General features: G+C 36.9%; 1 protein-coding gene across 7 annotated transcripts in view; it reads left to right on the top strand.

Moving 5' to 3' along the window:
• FHIT (fragile histidine triad diadenosine triphosphatase) overlaps positions 1-19,810 on the top strand; it is a 1,370,758-nt gene that overhangs the window by 242,413 nt on the left and 1,108,535 nt on the right. For 5 of the 7 annotated variants that reach the window (XM_041762984.1, XM_041762986.1, XM_041762985.1 and 2 more), the window contains one exon: positions 11,372-11,444. The exons of the other annotated variants lie outside the window; for them this stretch is intronic. The gene's annotated coding sequence lies outside the window, so the exon portion shown is untranslated. The remainder of the gene's footprint in view (positions 1-11,371; positions 11,445-19,810) is intronic. 7 annotated transcript variants of the gene reach the window in all.

Here is a 19,810-nt window from a genome sequence, read left to right as displayed (position 1 = left end):
TTCTAGTCTCTAACAGGACTGTCATTGTTGACATATCAAATTGGTCAGATTGGATGTGGATTTAGCCACTTTCCTTTGAAAATTGTTTCTGTTTATAAATATGGCATTCACTGGATCTTTTAATATTTTCAATTGAATGGAAACAAATAATTCCCCACATTGTAACATCTTACTTCTGTTTATCTATAATTTGATTTAAAATGTTACTGTGAAGGGTGCTTGGCTAGCTTGATGGGTGGAGCAAGCAACTCATGATCTCAGGGTTGTGAATTCAAACCCCAGGTTGGGCATGGAGCCTACTTAAAAATATTTTTTTAAAAATGTCAATGTGAGTTTAATATGTTGAGTTCTTTTTTGTATAGATGGGTTTCAAATACAACTGACTCCTTTTTCAATGTCCATGGTTAGCATGTAGATGTATACCATAGGCCAGTCAGATCACGGGCCTAGAAAAATAATTGTACATAATGAAAGTCTACCGTAATGCATTTAGTTTTTATGATGAATGTTGTCCTGGCATTACCAGTGACGTTATTTTGTTGAACTCGTTTTTCATATCTGCCCTTTTTTCTTCTATTTTTGTTACCAAAACATTCCTGCTTCTAAAATTCAAACAGTGCCTAAGCATTATAAAGGGATAGATGAAGTCCCCTATCCTTGCAACCCAAACCCATTCCTCAGAATTAACCACTGTAAGTATTGCATCCCATATTTTTCATTTATGTGTTTACATATACTTTGCTGTACTATTTTTAAAGAGTTACCAACTTGCTGCCTAAGTCCTTCAAAATTAAAGCATATGCATTGAGACCATGTTTATCTTTTCTCTCAAATTTGATGAGTGATCAATATGCTAATCTCTTACATATTTATAATGCTTATTTTCTTTTACCATGTTCTGTTTGTTTGTTTGTTTATATAAGAGATTAAGAGCACTTTGGGCAACCCAGGTGGCTCAGCGGTGTAGTGCCGCCTTCAGCCCAGGGTGTGATCCTGGTGTGATCTCTGGAGACCCAGAATCGAGTCCCATGTCAGGCACCCTGGGTGGAGCCTGCTTCTCCCTCTGCCTGTGTCTCTACCTCTCTCTCTCTCTCTCTCTCTCTCTCATGAATAAATAAGTAAAATCTTTAAAAAAAAAAAAAAAGAGGAAGGAATGGTAACAACTAATACAATGTAACAGTAGTGTTCATTTTGTTCTCGGAGGAACATTCATACATATTCCTACAAATAAATTTGTTCTCTTGAGTCACACTTGAGGAACAAGAAGTGCACATACCAGTACTGATGGAAGGAAAATGGGTGAGGAGGAGTAAGCAACACAATTTGCAACCAGTTAGGCTAAGAGTAACAATAATGTAGTTTTACAAAAAGATACTACACATCTAAAGCATAAACATATTTAAAACTGTTTCTTTGGTAAACGATATAAAGTTGTTGCTGATAGCTAAATTCAGAGAGGATTAAATTTGCCTTTTATCGAAGAGTGGGCTGGGGGACTCTAGCAATCCCAAATCACGTTCTTGTATCCACTCTTGTCCCCATGCAATCCACTTTCTGAGTGTAGCTTGAGGGAGATATTCAAAATGCTCGTTTGATCATGCCACTGCACTAGTGGAAACCATTTCAACTATTCAAAACGCTAACATGCCCCCTGTCTTCCTCTCCTGATTTTTTTCACATCATGCCTTCTTAGTTCTCTGAATTCCAACTACCATGCCATTTCTCTTCTTCAAATTCACTGTCATCCTTCCTGCCACAGGGCCTTTGCACATCTTGCTCTCTTGGCCTGTTGGATTTTGTTTCCTTCATTTCCATTGAGTTAGTTCCCTGTTCTCAGATTTCATCATCAATGTTTTCCCTTCCACAGACTATTTTAAGCCTCTTGTTATTAACTGTAAATATTTTAGGCCTCTTGTTATAGTCTTTTTGGCACCTGCTACTAACCTGTGTTGCTCTGTTTAATCACTGTCTCCCCAATGACGCCATCAGTTCTGTGATTTCAGAAACCATCTTTGTTTATGTCCAGTTACCAGCTCAGCCTGGCATGTGCTAAATGCTTAACAACTGTTTGTTGAATGCATAGAAGTACGTGTGTAAGTTTGTAAATTGAATAGGAGACGAATTATTGCAGCTGAAGATGTTATTATCTGTTACTAATTATGGGAAATAACTTCAAAGGGAAGTCAAAGGCAAAACTTGACTTTAATTTCCCAAATGAGGGACTGATACTCAGAGGGGTAAGAAACTTGCACATGGGGATGCAGGTACTAAGTGACAGAGCTAGAATTTCAATGGAGATTTGTCCAATAGCACTGCTGTTCCCAAGAGTGGTTACGTGTATAAAACTCTTACGTAGACAGTAAGGATGGCAAATATTCTATACTCCATCGCCCTTCTGAAAATCCATGAGGACCACTATGAATATTAAAGACTGATGATTCCTGGAGTAAGGAGATATGTTTAATTTAATATAACCCGATATCTCTTTCATTTAGCAATACCCCCAAATGGAAGTTTCCTTGGCAAATGCTGCTGTTCATTTCTTCATACATCCATTTGTCCTTCAGTTTGCTTTATCTACCCTTATGACACTGATTATAATTCCATTGCTAAATAATTCTTTTCAAAGAAGACATTTGCCAAATATTTCCATCTAGTTAGGACAAGAAGATAAGACTTCCCCCTATTCAAGATAAAACGTTAAGCCTTTTAAAGTTAATTGTCCAAACTTAGGGTCAAGTGTCTAGGGACGTGGACCTCATTTAACATTCTTTCTGCCATAGATACACTTATAGCTTTGAAATAATGCTCTGTTTCCCCCCACATTCTTTAGGTTACCAAATTGCACATAATGAAGCATCACCAAAGCTAAGATAGCAGTAAAAATTGGAACATTGCATCTATTTTTCATGAGAAAAAGAAGACATTTGGTCAAATTCAGTCCAGTTACCAATGATAAGACATATCAATGTCACCTTCAATAATTACTGAAGAGTAAGACTTAACTGTAAATAATACCATATCTATTTCGATTTAAGGCTATTTCATTTAAAAATGAATTCCTGCTAAATGGTTCTCAGTACTATGGAAATTTGCCAAGACTCATTTCGTCAGAATGGAACAGAAGTCTTGCAGGACATGCATATACTGTACTTCTCTAAATTTCTCATAAGTTTAAATATATATATATATATATATATATATATATATATATACACACATATATATATATATAATATGTTCTAAGGTAGAAAGTTTTACCATGCCCTATTCCTCTATATCAAGTATATTTACATCTGTAATAATATAGATATATTGGGAAAAGTCTACGTATATCTCCATGCTGACAGAAGGTGCCTTTAAGGATTGGTAGCCTAAATATGACTACATATTCCCTAAAGTCCTTTAAGTGTGTGATTTTGAGTTTGTAATAATTTAGCATGATATATCCATTTCTTCTTTGAGTAAAAGGCTTATAGTATTTTTAGTGAAAATTTTAAAGTTCATACAAAAGAATAGGGAAGAATACAGTCTAAATTCAATATTTTTTTTCTGAATTAACTGTTAAAAAATAGAGATGAAATTTTCAGTGCATCTTATTACATGTATTTATTCAACAAAGAGGCACGGGGGCATAAAGGGGGACTAGATATTATCCCTGCTTTCAAAGACCTCGTGTCACATCCATGTCAGAGACAAATAGTTATCTATGCACATCCAGTTCCCATAGGGATGGGGTGGTGAGCAGGGTGCTGTGGGAGCACTTGTCTCATCCAAGAGCAGGGAGTCAGACCACACTTCCCAGAGAAAGTGATGTCTAAGCTAAGGAGTTGAATTTAGATTTGATTCTGTGCCTAACCATTCTGGAATGCTGAAGAAATTGAGACAGGAGCCCCCGTGTCACCCTTAGTTAATTGAAAAAAGAATCTGTAATTGCTTGGTAGTGAGTAGTTTTTTTATGGAAGCATCTTTGGCTCTGGATAGAAAAGAAGAAGATGCTGCTTTTTCTCGCTCTCATTTGCTTTGTCTGATTTCCTTGTACTTTACTGCCTTTTTTTCTGTGAACCACCTGAGCCATACAGAGCCACCTGAGAATTATCTCCACCCAGTTTAGTACCTGATCTTGAACAAGATATTTTTAGAAATTTAGTTGAAGGGTGTTTTGTGTGTGAGAAGGTGTATGTGGGCATAGTGTCATCTGAGCTTTCTTGGGTGAATGCCTGACCTGTAACCCTTTCTGCGAGAACTGTCCTTCCACCCAAGGGGCTGGCATCTACAGCCGTGATTGCCCAGTGTGATCCTCTGAACCTGAAATAGCCACGATTCATTTTTTGTAGGACACTGACAGCAGAGGCCAGTGGCCTAATCTGGCCTATGGATATGTTTTTAAAATTAGGAAATTTCAGTAAGAATCTGGCTTTCTGTCATTACAGAGCTAGACACCAGAAGCAGCATGATCTCTGTTTGTTGTAGGACCTTTCCTTTCAGGTTCTTGGTTCAAACCTGGTCAGTTACACACCTTTAATTACCTGCTTGGCCCCCATAGGTGTTTGAATTGGTAACTCCTGATGTATAGTTGTGGCTGATTAGACCAGCTGTGGACTGATCTTAACCTTGGCTGGGCTAAGCAGATTTTTTTCTCTGGTCACTTTGAAGTGGTGCTCAGGTCACTTCTTGGTTTCCATGTAAGCTGCAAAGAGATACAGATATTGAGTCATGTCGATGTCAAAACAGAGAAAGCACATCTAAAAAGAAGAGACAGTAGGGCAGATATTCCAGAAAGAAGTAGAGAAGTACCAGCCCTGTAGCCCAGAGCATGAGTGTAGTGATTGATACTGGATCTGAATGATGTCTTACTTCCTGGCTCTGGTTCCTCTGAGGCCTGGCTATGCTTCTTGTCCTGTGTGCTATGGGATCCTCGAATTCCTCATCCAGAATCCCATTTTACTCGAGCTCCTCAAATGGATCTTTGTATTTTTGTAACTAAATCTTAATTCAGAAGCAACATGGTTTTTTTTTTTTTATGATATTTTGTTTGAATGGGAAAATGGTAATGTTTCCAGTAATTTGTCATGAATACTCCAGTTGGCTTAGAACACAGTCTTGTACTCATCAAGTAGGGTATTCTAATTGATTATTAGAAACCTGTGGACTATGTTGAAATAGCAGAACAAAATCTTGTCATCACCAGTAGCATTTTGACCTTTAGGAACCTTGGGTTCAAGCTTTCCTTAAGAAGTTGTATCTATTCTTTAGTTGACATATTGAGATTCTACTGTGAACTTCTGAATAAGCTAGAAAGTTGCCTGGCATCTTAATTGTGATTTTAAAAAATATTATATAATATTTTATATTTATAAAACAATATATTTGAACCACAATAAACTCAACACCCATAAACCCACCATCCAATTTAAGAACTGTAACATTACCATTTACTTATGTGTTCCTTCCCTATCTTCTCCCCTGCCTTTCCATTCCAACAGTAACCATTGTACTGTGGGAATGAATGTACTGCATAAATTTTCCTCATATACTTCTTTTCTTTTCTCATAAAAAATAATTTTGTCACATTTGTATGTATCTCCAAACAAGATATATTTTAGTTTCTGAGCCTTATAAAAATGGCTTTATACCATATGTCTCTGCTTCTCAGCTTCTTCACATCATAGCATAGATTGAAATTGAAAATATTATATACTGCCTTGGAATAAATGCTATCTATGTCTTACCACAAAATTCCAGCTACTATTAATCCCCAGAACAGAGGGAGTCAGAATGTTAGGACCCCTATAACTTAGTCACTAAGGAATACCAGTTGGAAAACACTGCTGCATGTAGTATTCTTTCCACTTGATTTTTTGTTTCTTAGATTTATCTTAGATTTTTTGTTTCTCTAGATTTATGCACAGTGCTTTTCGCTGCTGCATAATAATCCTGTGTCAACATACAAGAATTTCCATCTTACTCTGTTTAGATCTCCTTTTAACTCTTCGCGTATACTACCAATAGCACTAGCATACCGTGACTTATGGAAAACTGCTGAATTTGGTTTCATGTTTTTTAGGATTCAGAGAGGTACTTTTAAATTTTGGTTTTAAAAATCTGTTTTGTTTTGGATTGGATCTTAGAGTATAAGGCAGCAAAGAGATAGAATTAATTGGATCATTATAGAAGATACAACCTTTTCTATTTAATCACATTATTAGGACAAAAGAGCAATATGTACCAGTGAATCCACCTTTGGATAAGTGGAAATTCACTTTAAGCAAGCAAACTAGGGAGTATTGAATTATGAAGATTTCATAACGACATTAATGTGGTTTTTAAAAGATTTTATTTATTTATTAGAGAGAAAGAGAGCACAAGCAGGGAGGAAAGGAGAAGCAGACTGCTCACTGAGCAAGGAGCTTGATGTGGGGCTTGATCCCAGGACCCTGAGATCATGACCTGAACCAAAGGCAGACATTTAACCAACTGAGCCACCTAGGCATCCCAGCATTAATGCTTTTAAATTATTGATATATATTTGGATCTCAAATAAACTCTGATTATTTAGTTCAGCAATGGCAAATATATTTTACTTCATCTTCTAAGTCCATTTAGTTGGTAGTGTTCACCTGGAGTACTATTGGAAAAGTGTTTTTAATCCATATCAGGTTCTTTGGCTAAGAATTCAGTGATCAATTATTAATGCCTGCCCTGGGTTTGCATAATGGAAGTAAGGACATATGTGCTAGATATTTGTGTTCTCTAACGTTCCCATTTGCCTCCCTACGATTATCTTGAGCCCATCTTGATCATGTGAATATAATTTAGTTTGTAGCTTACCCCTTTTGGAAAACCAAAGTCATAATTAAATTAAAAAGTCAAAAAGAACCAGATAGTTGTGCCCTTTTCCCTGGTCATTTATTATGGTTTCTAATTAGCTACATGATAGGATACTTTACTCATAAGTATCCAAGATATTCCACTCCTTTGGTAAAGCATATTCAGCCCCAAGCTGAATAGAGAGATAAAATGCCCTTTAGTATCCTTAGTTTCAGAGTTTTGGATGTAGTTTTACGTAGATAGATCTTGTCCACTGTAATTTAAAACAATGGGAGCAAAGGAGCTTCTTTAGAGTTTCCAGATCCTGTTAAATGTTATTTTTAAGATAACATCTTTTCTTGTCCTTCATTTATGAATGTTTGGTCAGGAAATGGTCATAAAAAGCTTCAAATCCCAATTGAATAATGCGTTCTCAAAAGTAGCTGCCAAGTGTAAATACCACTGATATACATTCATGCATATGATAGTATATAAATAACCAGGAAAGCATAGCAAAGGTCAATCAATTATGTATAGGTCAGAATGCTTTCCATCTGGATTGAGTCATTTTAGTAAATGACATCATATGTCCTTTGGAGTCTATTGTGAAATGTGGCTTGAGTCATTACAGATTGGCTTTTTCTCTGGGTTACCACGATGGCAGTGGTAAGGCTCAATAAATAAATGTATTGGACTCTGCAGGAGCAGATTTGCATAATTGGGGGTGTAGTGATGAAGACTTCTTAATCTAGACAAAAACCTTTGGGCCCTATCCACCAATTTCTACTTTTTTATCTGTCTTTTTTTTTTCCTTTTCTTTTCTTTTTTTTTTTTTTTTTAAGAACGTGAAGACAAAAGAGTTGGAAATGAGCCAGATGCTCTTTATATAACTGCAGTGGATATCTTTCGATGAAATTGCCAGCAGGGAATCAATAGTAATAAATCTGGTACCCTTCTAATCTCTTTAAACTTCACCATTGCTCTTCTGAAATGGGGTTACTTGGACCCTGTAAATTTGGTTTATAATTTCTACTTGATCTGATGGGGAGTGGTCTCACCAGATTGCCACACTCTAGAGTGACTGGCAATAGGGGATGTTGTATGAGATGGGAAGGGATGTTGGCATTTTCCAGTTGGCATAACAGGAGCTGAATTTAGCTTATAGACCAAGTGGTAAAAGTAGCTGCCAAGTCCAGTCATTTCTGATTAGTCAGGGCCTAAGGAGGTAAATGTTACTTGACAGAATTTAATGTGTGATTTTCCCTCCCTTGAGGATATTTTGAAAATGTTAAAAAGTTGTTTTTAAAAATAAGATGATTTATAATAAGAAGGACTTAGAGTCAAAATTGATGTCATGTTCTATAGGCATATATAGTTGGAATCTAAGTTTGGTTCTGAGCTCTTGGAAAGAACAAGGTTTGGGCATCTTTATGAATGATGAAAGGAAATGGTCCTTGCCTCTAGGGAGCTTATAGTCTAGTGGGAAGACTGACATGCAAACACATTACCACAGTATAAGATAATAGCTGCTCTAATAAGATATAGGTGTTAATCCAGGCAGGACTGATATTTCTGTCACTTACTTATATTATCCTTTACATACTTATTTGGGCTCTAAACAGCTGAGAAACATGCCTATATTTATTATCAAGGTGTTTTGAAAGTGAACTTTCAGTTTTCAAGATGGCTATTCTGTGTTTTGGTGATTCAGAGGCAATGTGGCTTCCTCCTCTTGGAATGGTACTTACTGTTCTGTACACAACACAAAGCCTTAACTTTATTTTAGTAAAACATCGCAGATTCCTAGGGACTATTCTTTGATCACATCTACCTGGACCAAAACCAGTGGGGAAAAGGTGAATATAGAGGTCAATTTGCAGTTGTTTCTTATGGTAACTAACAGCTGATTTGCAAGGTTTTATCTTCTTCCCCCACTATTGTCTTTTTTTTTTTTTTATTGTCTTTGATTATAATCTGTGGTCATGGATCCATCAGCTGATTCAGTGTGGCACAATAAGGGATGTATTTGATCACCTCAGAGACTTCTGCTTATATCTCATTTTATGAATCACTCCTGCTGTAGGGGGTCCTGGAGAGAGAGGGTTGTTAACAGAGACTGGGTTGACCAATCAACAATCACAAAACTTTCTTATTATCCAAAAAGAACCATTGTCAATACTACACCTGCTGTTTTTTTGCAGTGTGTTTTTCCTCTTAATAATACCATGAATCTTTTTTTTTTTCATGTCATTAAGTATTCTAGCATGTAATTTTTAATGTCTGCATAATATTCCTCTTTTGAATAATCTTTTGTTTGAAATTCAGGATTTCTAGTTTTTAACATTATAAGTAGTACAGTACAGTGGTAAACATCCTTGTAGCTATATCTTTTTCAGCACTCTTTTGACCTTTTTTCTTTCATTTTGAGTCTCCCTTTAAAAAACAAATCAGCACATAACAATGATATAAGTAAATATTTAGTTACTCTCTTTGAACAGAGTCTGGAGAGAGGATTTTTTTTTTTAAAGCACAAAAGTGTGCACATGCAAGTAAGCAGTAGAGGCAGAAGAGTGGGAGAGGGAGAGGAGAAGGAGAGAGAGAATCCCAAGGAAGCTCCTTGCCCACTGCAGAGCCTGATCTCCTGACCCTGAGATCATGACCTGAGCCGGGAACCAGGAGTGTGATGGTCACACGACTGAGCCACCCAGGCACCCTGAGGAATTCTTTAATAGCTCAGATAACTTAGATTGTTCTATAGGATGCAAATTATGTTATTGATTTTGCAAAATCAAAGAAGCATTTGGTAAATACAGGGATAAGAGGGAGGAGGGAAGTGGCCGATTTTCTGATGGAATCAACTTAGTTGGTTCAGTTAAAATGGCTTTAATGAATTTTACAGGTCTGATGAAGGGCATCTGGCAACATGTTAATTTTCAGAATCCCTTCTGCCTAAAACTATATTTTCATCTGACATTGTGTTTCTTGTTGTACAAAGGTTGTCAAATGAGAGTGTTAAGGTAGTTCATCTCACAACTCACCTGCCAGAATGTATCGTAGGCATGTTGAGGTTGAAAGCCTGGCATCCACACCAGCTAAAAGCAGACACTGTAGAGAAGTTTGGCTTCCAGAAGAGTAAAAGGGGAAGTGCTGACACTGTCTACCACCTCCCCCTGACAGTGCTGTGGTCTTTGGGAAGGGATTAATGGTGCCTTTCCTTGTTTGAGAACTAAAAAGGGATCAGCAAAACCCGAGCATGGGGCAGAGGGTTCTGGTACTTGCTGAGTACATTATTTCTTTGAATGGAGTTTTAAATGTCAAGGCTTTTTCTAATGTATATGAGAAATCCTAATTGAGAAGCTGGCCCATATGCTTAGACTATATCCAACTCAGTTTCTTTTTTTAATGCTGCAAAATAAGGTTAATTTTTATGGTGAATATTTTATGGCCCGCTTTCTGTTATGTGCCAGACAAATTGAAGGCAATGCAAACTGATGGGTGGTGAAGATAAAAGAGCAGTGTTGACCTTTTGGTAAATCATTCATCAGACTGCTTCATCTGTAAGTGGTTTTCCAGTTGCAGCTCATATTTGCTAATCACTACATTTGACTCTCAATTCTACAGGGGCTGATTGTCTTGTTGTGGATTGCCTTTTCTTCCCCCGCCCCCATTTTTTTTTTAAACTTTGGTTATTGGTATTATAGCTATTTCATTACCATTAGTTCCTCCACCAGAGGGGGCTTGTGGGCAGAGAAACACTGGGAATTAATAATTCGACTCTTTTTGCGTCTCTTCACTGTGACTTTTAAGGTTTCTCCTCAGTAGCAGAGACATACTTTAAGCATTCCATTCACTTATTCTCCTTTGAGTCTTCTTGTTCCCAATGAAACTAAATTACAAAACGACTGTCTTTGGCAGTGACCACAGAATAGAATAGGAAGCTGGGGTTAATTGTTTAGCACCGGGATAATTTTCGGCTTCCATGTTGATCAAAGTCCCATTCGGGGAAACCAAAAGTGAGAGCAAGAATAGCCTCTTTGTTTAACCCTGGTCAAATACTAGAAACTATGAAATTTACTATGGTGGAAGCATAAATCTTTATCTTGCCCCTAAAGTGGATCCAAGGCTGGGCATCTGATAGATCAACTTCACCAATGCCATAGGCCTCTATGGTTCTTCATTTCTCCCTCAAGTTCAGAAGTGTGGTTAATACAGAAGACCCTTTAAGTCTGAATTAGCCTACAAGATATGGAGGACAACATGGACATGCTTGGCATCTGATCTAGGCAAGAACACTTAGGGAAAAGATTCTGCCTTAGGCCCAAAAGAAATTGACCTTTGTCCACTAGGGAATCCAACCATTCATAGAGCTGTGCCGATTAACCCCACAGAAGTTGTTTCTTAATTATGTATTTTAGGGTTTATTAAACAGGGATTGTGTCCCCTCTCCGGAGACTGAGAATATTTTGATGTTTTGATTGCAATTGAATGGAAATTGGAAACACTAAGAGACAGAAACTAATCAGAAATATTTCATTGTTCCTTTATTCCCAATCAAATGCAGTGTTGAGAAATATCCAGATATTATTACTGACACTCTGCCTGTCTCCTGCTTGAACCTGAGATTCTTCCATTGGGTGAGTGGTCCTGGGCTCAGATTGGCATTGCCCATTTGGTTGATGAGGGCAGTTTGATAGAGTTTTTGCTGGTATGTTTGCTGCTAAATCTCTAAGGGCATGACCATAATGCCATCCTGGAAGTCTGTGCATGTGGTGGGGTAGATGTGGGAGTGCATGACCTTTTTTAAAAAAAATTATTTTGTTAAAACACTAATTATAGTTTTATGGCTGTAGCCAATCATAATACTTTTACCTTTCTTTGGATAACAAAGGACTTATTTCTTTATATTCTTTTGTAAAAACACCAAAAAAGCAAGAAATATGATTTCCAAAAAGCAGCATCTTTTAACAGGGAATTTTCAGAACTTACATTTTTTTTCTCCCTTTGTTAGAGAACTCTTTCTCCCTTTGTCTTCAGTAATCAAGATAGTCTTTGGGGAAAGAACACTTAGGTCCCAGTTAAACACACAATAGTGATAGTCTGTTAATACCAGATCATTCTTATGAGAGGGAATCATTTTTACATGGTGGTGACAGTTTAGGCTTTATTTTTTATTTATTTTATTTTTTTAAGCTTTTATTTATTTTTTCACGAGAGACACAGAGAGAGAGAGGCAGAGACACAGACAGAGAGGAGCAGGCTCCCTGTGAGGAGCCAGATACAGGACTCTATCTGGGCATCCCGGGATCACACCCTGAGCTGAAGCAGATAGATCCTCAACTGCTGAACCACCCAGGTGTCCCCACTTTATGCTTTAAAAGGAGATTTTCTCTTGTGTTTTCCATGACAGTAAGGTCCAGAAATTAGTCTGGGAGGGGGCAGAAATGAATTAAAATGAATTTTTTGAATCTTGCTTATTGAAAATGTCGATGCTGTCAAGAATGACTTATCTCACCTTCCTGTTCCAGACCCACAAACTTAACGACAAACTTGCCCCTTTTCTTCAAGGCTCAGAGACTCAGAATTTCCTGCATCTTTAAACATTCATCTATGAATGTCCCCTTCACCTTTTATTCTTCTCCACCATCCAATATGGTAATCACCAGCCACGTGTGGCTATTTGCATTCAAATTAACTTAAACAAAGTAAATAATTTATTTCCTTAATCCCACTAGCCTCTTTTCAAGGGCTTGATAGGCACCTGTGGCTACTGGGTATCTCACTGAACAGTATGGATATAGAACATTTCCATCATCACAGAAAGTTCTGTTGGACAGCCCTGCTCTGTCTGATACTCTTGGATATCCCCCTAAGGATATTGCTTCCTTCTCACCCTCTCAGGTGGTCGCTGTTTTTTCTCAGTGTCTGGAATAGAGTTGGTTTCATTCTTCAGCCCCACCATCTCTTCTAGATGGCTTATTTTCTCTCATGCACAGAAACACTTTGAAAGCAAGTGCTGTCAAATTATATCCCATTGCCTACTCTTCTGAATGCATTCAAAATTTTACCCCCTAGTTCACCGTTTTTATGCCTATCACCCTCCTGCCATCATTGTTGGTAAAAATATCCACATGGAAGACTCATCTCTGGTCTCTCAGTTCCTTGAGTTTCTTACAGGCAAATGTCTCCTTCTCTGCCTATTGGTCATATTTCAGACTGATGGCTCTCAATTTAGGAAGGTCCCCTCTCCTAAAGGGTATTTGCAAATGTAAGGAGTACTATAGGCCTTTAGAGGGCAGGAATAAAGAATGCTCATTCCGTACTCAAGACAGTTCTATGCAATGAAGAATTGTCGCATCCCAAATGTCATAGAGCCCTTGTTAGGAAACATTGTGCTGACCTTCAAAATGCATTTCAAAGCATCTCTCTGACCACCACCTCCTGTCTTTCCAAGGATGTCATCTCATGTGACACCAACATTCCTGCACCAATAAGAGCTCTTTGACTCATTAGGACCTCCAGTCTACTAACCTATTGCTGTTATACACTAATCATTATTCCTCTCGTCCCCTCACTTCCCTCTTCATCTAGCTTAGGTGCTGTCATCTCTGTCCTCATCTGGCATAACTCTTGACTCTCTGTTAGCTTTGGGCCGGAGTGCAGATGGATGAAGAGCAACATTAAATTTTATGGACTTACCTTAAATTTATGTCCATTAATTTCAAGTAGCTCCTCTGCTCCACTTGGCAATCCTACCTTATTTATTTAGTACTCCTTTTCTCTGAGACAACAATTTTATACCTTCACCTGTACCTGAAACCTCCAACTCCCATTCCCAATTCTCCCATTCAGCTGATGCCTTCACTTCATATTTCACTGGGAAAATAGAAACAGAACAAACCACTTCAGCATCTCCAGCAAATTTGCATTCCTACCTGTTTCCAAATACCAGGAAAGGTTCTTTTCATTTGCATGCCTTTACTACTCTGAACCATATGATGATTCAACTCTCTCACTACTTTTCTCTATTTGAAAGATTGGGAGACCTTCTTTTGTACAGTGTCCCATAATATCATGGGGCTTTCATTTCATATAAACACATCATTTACATATTAATTCTGCCTTTGTTCTTTTCTCATTAGTCCATAACAATTAAAATAGACCATTACTCTGCCACACTATGAGTTTTTATGATGTCATATCAAAGTCTCCATTAATTAAATAACTTCATAAATTGAAGCTTATTTGATGACAATATCTTTCAGTTGCAAATCATCTCTACTAAAGAGCACAATGGCAGACTTGGGACAATTTTAGCATTAGGACATACTAACCTAACAGCCAGATGTGCTTACTGACACATTGAAAGTTAAAAGCTGTCACTTTAGGTGATCATTTGGTGCCAATGACACTGAGAGCAGAAGAGAGTCTATGAGGGGAAGAAAGGACACACTCAGGCACTGCTATTGGAAAGCACAGCTCAATTATCAGGTTGTCATTTCAATTCTATAGAATGTTCATTAGATTGAACCACAAATTAAAATAAAAATTCTCCCAGGATGTTTGGAGCTATGAGACTATGTCATTGGATTTCAGTTTGAGAGACACTGCCCTGCAGGGTAAAGATCAAATTTCTTACCTGAAAATACAAGGCCCTCATTTAACTGGAGGTTGAATTTGAGTGGAAGGGAGTAAGATGAAGGCAGTGAGAGAGAAGTTATTAACGAGGTTATAGGGATAAGAGATGAAGAGAGCTGGGGTAGAGTGGGGGAGAAGTGCAGGAAAGGGAGAGACAGAATAAGAGCTGCATCAGATAGAAATGAAAAAAAATGGGGGAGGGGGAAGAAGGGCAGCATCAGAGGTAGATGACAGATTCTTTTATATTCATGTTATACAATCCACACTAGTGGATTGGGCATATTAATATGGGATTTTATGCATAGGTTTTATTTTATAAGGATTTATTACCTTCCTGCTTTAAGAGAATATAGTTTGCTGATCTGTCTAAATGACTTACCAAGAACAGCTAAATTATGAGCATAAGCTAAATATGGCAGGGCTTGTTCTGGTGTGCAGTCCTTGATACATTTAGATAATCCCTAATCCTGGGGAAATTGTAGACCAATTTAATGGTTGAAATAAGGCCAAACATATTAGGAATCATAATATGAAAATGATTAGTTTTAGCTGTCAGTAAACAAAGGTTTTTAAGTTAGTTGGGAAAAGGAAAACAGATATATACTCCTTATAAACTGTTAAAAGGGACACCCCTATTAGAGATAGAAAAATTGAGAGAAAATAGAGGAACAATATTCCATACAAATACCTTTCAAAAGAAAGCAGATGGATGCTATATTAATATCAGACAAAATGTGCTTTAAAGCATAAAACATTATTATGATTAGAGAGAGTTCTTATCTAATGATAAAAGAACAGTTCATCAGGAAGATATATTAATCTTGAATCTATAGTACTGAGCAGCATCATTTCAAAAATATGTAAAATAAAAATTGGTAGAAGCATTACAAGATACTGAGAGTATAGGTAATCATATTCGGGGAGTTCTAAACATATTCTCTCAGACACTGATAATATAACTTTTAAAATTAGGACAAAGGAGATTTAAATAATATAACTGATGAGCTTGATCAGATGGACATATATAGGACTTAGAACTCCATTAACAGAGAATATTTACATGTTCAAAGTCTGAACACTGATGAATACAATTGTATTGACTACATTTTCTATCCCAGAGAAGAAAAAATTCAGAGGTAAAAAACCAATAGACATAAAATATTTCATACATTTGGAAACTCAAGATCATACTTCCAAATGATTTTTGAGTGAAAGAAAATGATGAGATAAATTAGTAGATGCTTTATTTTAAATCTTGTACAGTATAGTTAAAGGGGTACACAGAGGGACATTTACAGATTCACAAATTCATGTATTAGAAATAAAGGAATGCTGGTTATTAGTGAGTTAAGCATTCAACCAAAAAGGCATAAGTAGCAGAGTAAACCCAGGTAACAGAAGGGATAATAGAACATATTACAAAAACAAATGATATAGAATACAAAAGGAATAGTAGAAAGGATCAACAAAACAAAAGATGATTCTTTGAAAGATGATCCAAACACATACACGTCTGGTAAACGTGATCAATTGCAGAAACAAAGAGGGAGGGAAAGAACACAAATAATATTAGAAATGAAAAGGGAATCCTAAGTAGAGACACACTAGACAATACAAGGTCAAAAGAAGATACTGTGAATAACTGGATGGTACTATATTTGAAAACATACATTCTAATAAATAAGGGTGCCCAGTACACAGATGATAATATACATTCTAAGCTTATGTCCTAAAGAGACATGAGAAGCATGATGTCTATCTTGAGTCTGGCTTCTTAGACCACTCAGCTGTCCTGACACACCTACGTGGTGTCTAGCTGAGTTGGATTTGGATGTGGCTTCCTGGAATAAAAAATCATTCATTCAGGCAACAAATATTTACGAACACTTACTGTCTACTTGGCATTGTGCTGCTGCTAGCTTATATTTTCATGAGGGAGGCAGACATTAAATCAATACTAAAATAGATATTTATAATAGTGATAAGTGCAATAGTAAAGGTAAGAACATTGAACTGGGGAACCTAATCTTATTAGGGTAAAGGGCAGATTAGCAAAAGTTTCCTGAAAAAGTGACATTGAAGTTGTGACCTAAATTATGAGCAGGAATTATCCAGGCAAGGAAATGATACAGAGTCCGAAGACATAGATCATAGAGTGGGAGGATAGAAAGGTGTGAGATTCCATTTTGGCAATTGGAATATGTAAGTGTTTGTATGAGCCAAATGCATTAAATTCACACATCTCTGTAAAACACAAACACATTTTCACATGTTAATAGATTTATGTAAATGCTTAAGAATATAATCTGTAGAAGAAGTATAAAAACAAGGATGAGAAGGAAATAAACCAACTTCATTCAGAATAGTAATTGCTCTGGAGAAGGGAAGAAGGGCTTCTTCTATGTCCATCCTTTGTTATTGGCAATTGCCTTCCTGAAAGGGAGTATGAAGTTAGCTACAGTCATGGGTTTGCTAATTTCTTTATTAAAGTGTTGGCTTTATCTGGAATGGAGCCCTTAATTATAAAAATTCAGGCCGAAAGTGAAACTTAGAGATGCCATTCTGAAGGGAGCAGTGGTTTAGATACTACTGCTCAAAATGGGAAGAGGGAGGTGGCAAAATTGAGAGTAAGGGTTTCAAACTGTGCTGTCCAGCCAGTAGCCACTAACCTCGTGTGCCTATCGGGTACTTAAAATGTGGCCAGGGCAGCCCAGGTGGCTCAGCGGTTTAGCGCCACCTTCAGCAGAGGGCCTGATCCTGGAGACCCAGGATCGAATCCCACGTTGGGCTCCTCTCTTTCTGTCTCTCTCTCTCTCTCATTCTCTTTCTCTATCTCTCATGAATAAAAAAAAAAAAAAAAAAAAAAAAAAAAAAAAAAAATGTGGCCAGCGTAAACTTAAACGTGCCGAAAGTGTAAAACATACACCAGATTACAAAGGCAATATAAAAAAAGGCAAAATACCTCAATAGTATTTTCATAATATTAATTATTAATAATAGAATAATAATATAATATGCTGAAATGATAAGATTATAGATTTGTTAAATTTAATCTCACCTGTTTCTTTTTACATTTTTTAATTGATTAATTTATTTTTTTCTTTTTACATTTTTTAATGTAAAGTTTAAAATTACATAAGTGGCCAGCATCATAAACCTATTGAACTGTGTTGGTAGGGAGAAGTAGGCTTACCATGCAGGGAGCTCGATGCTGGACTCGATACCAGGACCCCAGGAATCACACTCTGAGCCGAAGGCACTCAACCACTGAGCCACCCAGGCGTCCTGGTTTAGAAATTTCTGTAGCAGTTTGGCTTTGCCACAGTATCCAAGTGCATCTTTTAGTTGTGTTTTACAAATGTATCATTAGCCCACAGCATATTGGAAATGAAAGATACAGTCCACTAGCATTACATCACAGATAGTTTGCAAAGCTCTGCTTTAAACCATTCCTATATTCCAGAGTACTTTAGCACTGTGGTTGCTGTAGGAAAATGCATTTATTGTCAGTTTCTAGAGCTCTGTGAAATAGTCTTAGGAAGTGACTGTTAAATTGATTTGGCCCCCTGAGTGTGAAAGAAGTGATTGATAATGATGTTCTCAAATAACCCTCAGATTTGCTTGTAGTTATTTTCAGTTATGTAACTTGTATATTGGAATTAGAAAGAATATAACAAAACTATTGTAGTGAATACACCTTTTAAAAGTCAGATTGAAGGATCTGTTTGGCATCAACCAGGGGTTATTTTAAGAATTGAAAAACAGAGGGTGGGAAAGCTCATATCTCAAATTAGTTACTTTGCAGCATTGATAATATACTTAAGTAATTGTCTTCCTTAGGTTTTGTTCTATAAAATTGACTTATTTTCATCGGAATGGACTAGTTAACATTGGACTTCGAGTTTGGCACATGTGAGCATGTGATTTACAGGGCAATTTTTCTCATCAAAACCTGGGCAGAACCATTTATTTTAAAACCAATATTTATTTTACAATGGGAAGATGGAGCAGATTAAAGGAGCATAAAACCATGATAAATCACCCAATCTTTATCCCATAGAAAATCTTTTAAATGGCTCTTAAAGTAATGGCAGTAAAACCATCTCAGGGAGTTTGTATTTGAATGGTTTTCTAGCATATGGTATAGTTATGTAGATTAAAATCTAATTAACGAGAAATTTATAAATTTCAGACGTCTGTGTGATTCTTTTTCAATAAAAAGTTGTGTGTTTTTTTCTTTAGCCAAGTCTCTGAGTCTTGGTCATGAGTAAGGAGAATCTAGTCTGAAATTTTTCAGCTGTTGCAAATCAAAGGCTGAAGAAATGAAATTTCTTTTAGTTTTTAATTTAATAACCAATTTTTATAGCAAAGTTTAAGGACATGTATATTTATGTTTATTATACATTATTATGCAAGAAAGGGATTTTTATAACTTATCTCATTTTGTTTGATTCAGTTCCCATTTATATCTTAGGTTATAATAATTTCTGTAGTTAAAAATAATGGGGCTACATTTCTCTGATAGTATTCTTTAGTACTGTTGTAATGATAAGTGAAGTTATATCCCATAGAATCTTCAGACTGGTTAAAGAATGATAAAGGGTAGAAAATAATTGAAATGCAAGAGATCTGCTTATAGTCACGGTGTGGTGGGTCTGTGTCCTATTGTAGATGGTGTCCTGTTGTAAATGCCTGTCTCTATCTAATCGTAGACTTTTGTTCAGTGGTTGGTGAACTTTTTCTGAAAAGGACCAGACTAAATAGTGTAGTGTTCCAGCCATTCAACTCTGCTATTACTGGGTGAAACCAGCCTTAGGCAATATATAAATGAATGGGCGTGTGCCTACCCTTTGACCCAACAATTCTATATCTGGGAATGTTCCCTGGGAAATAATCAGAGGTTTTGGCAAAGAAGTGTGTACAAGAATATCTATCATGATGCTATTCCATGGCATCGAAAGCTATTTATGAGCCCTGGTTAACTAAAAGAAAAGCAGCAAGAGAGAACTTAAGGTGTGCCCCTGCTTTGATGTCACATAGGCATGTATGTTGGGTTGGACCATGGACATGCAGAAGAAGGAGTGCATATGTAGTCCTCTTTGGAGGAGATGGATTTCCTATGAGGAACTTGGAACATTGTTGTTCTATTGGCAAGGCTGTTTCTGTTATGGCAATGGATCCAGAGAGCTACAGCCAGCACATGTTGTGTTTTCTCCCATCGGTGACTCCATCCTCCCTGATGCAGTTTAACATTCAATTCATCAAATGAACTCCTCTTGTTGAGATTCCTTACCCATCAGATTGCTGTCTGATTAGGATTTGGCATGGCACAGAGGACATCTTCAGGAAGGGAATGTACTGGTCA

This window comes from Vulpes lagopus, chromosome 7, assembly GCF_018345385.1.
Source record: "Vulpes lagopus strain Blue_001 chromosome 7, ASM1834538v1, whole genome shotgun sequence".
NCBI classification, from domain to species: domain Eukaryota; kingdom Metazoa; phylum Chordata; class Mammalia; order Carnivora; family Canidae; genus Vulpes; species Vulpes lagopus.
This window is presented reverse-complemented; position numbering and strand designations above follow the sequence as displayed.